This window comes from Seriola lalandi, unplaced genomic scaffold (assembly GCF_002814215.2).
Source record: "Seriola lalandi dorsalis isolate HSWRI2012SDOR001 ecotype SW California unplaced genomic scaffold, Sedor1 jcf7180002054431, whole genome shotgun sequence".
Lineage (NCBI taxonomy): Eukaryota > Metazoa > Chordata > Actinopteri > Carangiformes > Carangidae > Seriola > Seriola lalandi.
The window spans coordinates 60,860-63,570 of NW_019524984.1; positions in this window are offsets into that span (position 1 = coordinate 60,860).

The window sequence follows — 2,711 nt, forward strand, 5'->3', positions numbered from 1 at the left end:
ATAGTATAGTATGGCATAAATACATCTAAAACGTCATAGTATAGTAAGGCATAAAAAGTCATAGTATAGTAAGGCATAAAAAGTCATAAAAACTACATAGTATAGTAAGGTATAAAAAGTCATAGGGTAGTAAGGCATAAAAAGTCACAAAAACGTCATAGTAAAGCAAGGCATGAAAAGTCATAGTATAGCAAGTCATAAAAAGTCATGAAAATGTCATTGTATAGTAAGGCATAAAAAGTCATAAAAACTACATAGTATAGTAAAGCATAAAAAGTCATAGTATAATAAGGCATAAAAAGTCATAAAAACGTCATAGTATAGTAAGGCATAAAAAGTCATAAAAACGACAGTATAGTAAGGCATAAAAAGTCATCGTATAGAGAGGCATAAAAAGTTATAGTACATTAAAGTATAAAAACTCAAAGTATAATAAGGCATAAAAAGTCATAAAAACGACATAGTATAGTAACACATAAAAAGTCATAAAAACGTCCTAATAAGGCATGAAAAGTCATAAAGAGTCATTGTATAGTAAGGCATAAAAAGTCATAAAAACGTCATAGTATAGTAAGGCATAAAAAGTCAGTATAGTGAGGCATAAAAAGCCATAGTATAGTAAGGCATAAAAAGTCATAGTATAGTAAGGCATAAAAAGTCACAAAAACGTCATAATATAGTAAGGCATAAAATGTCATAGTATAGAGAGGCATAAAAAGTCATAGTATAGTAATTCATAAAAAATCGTAAAAACGTCATAGTATAGTGAGGCATAAAAAGTCATAAAAACGTTATAGTATAGTAAGGCATAAAAAGTCATTGTATAGAGAGGCATAAAAAGTTATAGTACATTAAAGTATAAAAAGTCAAAGTATAATAAGGCATAAAAAGTCATAAAAAGTCAAAGTATAATAAGGCATAAAAAGTCATAAAAACGTCATAGTATAATAAGGCATAAAAAGTCATAAAAACGACATAGTATAGTAAGACATAAAAAGTCATAAAAACGTCCTAATAAGGCATGAAAAGTCATAAAGAGTCATTGTATAGTAAGGCATAAAAAGTCATAAAAACGTCATAGTATAGTAAGGCATAAAAAGTCATAGTATAGTAAGGCATAAAAAGTCACAAAAACGTCATAATATAGTAAGGCATAAAATGTCATAGTATAGTAAGGCATAAAAAGTCAGTATAGTGAGGCATAAAAAGCCATAGTATAGTAAGGCATAAAAAGTCACAAAAACGTCATAATATAGTAAGGCATAAAATGTCATAGTATCGAAAGGCATAAAAAGTCATGAAAACGACATAATATAGTAAGGCATAAAAAGTCATAAAAACGTCATAGTATAGTAAAGCATAAAAAGTCATATTATAGTAAGGCATAAAAAGTCATAAAAACGTCATAGTAAAATAAGGCATAAAAAGTCATGAAAAAGTCATAGTATAATAAGGCATAAAAAATCATAAAACGTAATAGTATAGTAAGGCACAAAAAGTCATAAAAACGACATAGTATAGTAAGGGATAAAAAGTCATAAAAATATCATAGTATAGTAAGGCATAAAAAGTCATAGCATAGTGAGGCATAAAAAGTCATAGAATAGTAAGGCATAAAAACTCATAAAAACATCAAAGAATAGTAAGGCATAAAAAGTCATAGAATAGAAAGGCATAAAAAGTCATAAAAACAACAGTATAGTAAGGCATAAATAGTCATAGTATAGTAAGGCATAAAAAGTCATAAAAAAATCATAGTATAGTAAGGCAAAAAAAGTCATAGAATAGTAAGGCATAAAAAGTCATAGTATAGTAAGACATAAAAAGTAATAAAAACGAAATAGTATAGTAAGGCATAAAAAGTCATAGTATAGTAAGGCATAAAAAGTAAAAAAAAGAAATAGTATAGTAAAGCATAAAAAGTCATAATATAGTAAGGCATAAAAAGTAATAAAAACGTCATAGTATAATAAGGCATAAAAAGTCATGAAAAAGTCACAGTATAATAAGGCATAAAAAGTCATAAAAACGAAATAGTATAGTAAGGCTAAAAAGTCATAAAAACATATAGTATAGTAAGGCATAAAAAGTCATAGTATAGTAAGGCATAAAAAGTCATAGCATAGTAAGGCATAAAAAGTAAAAAAAAAGTAAGGCATAAAAACTCATAAAAACGTCATAGAATAGTAAGGCATAAAAAGTCATAAAAACGACATAGTACAGTAAGGCATAAAAAGTCATAAAAACAACAGTATAGTAAGGCATAAATAGTCATAGTATAGTGAGGCATAAAAAGTCATAAAAACATCATAGTATAGTAAGGCATAAATAGTCATAGTGTAGTGAGGCATAAAATGTCATAGTATAGTAAGGCATAAAAAGTAGTAAAAACGTCATAGTATAGTAAGGCATAAAAAGTCATAGTATAGTAAGGCATAAAAAGTAAAAAAAAGTCATTGTATAGTAAGGCATAAAATGTCATAATATAGTAAGGCATAAAAAGTAGTAAAAACTTCATAGTATAATAAGGCATAAAAAGTCATGAAAAAGTCACAGTATAATAAGGCATAAAAAGTCATAAAAACGATATAGTATAGTAAGGGCTAAAAAGTCATAAAAATATCATAGTATAGTAAGGCATAAAAAGTCATAGTATAGTGAGGCATAAAAAGTCATAGTATAGTAAGGCATAAAAAGTAAAAAAAAAGTAA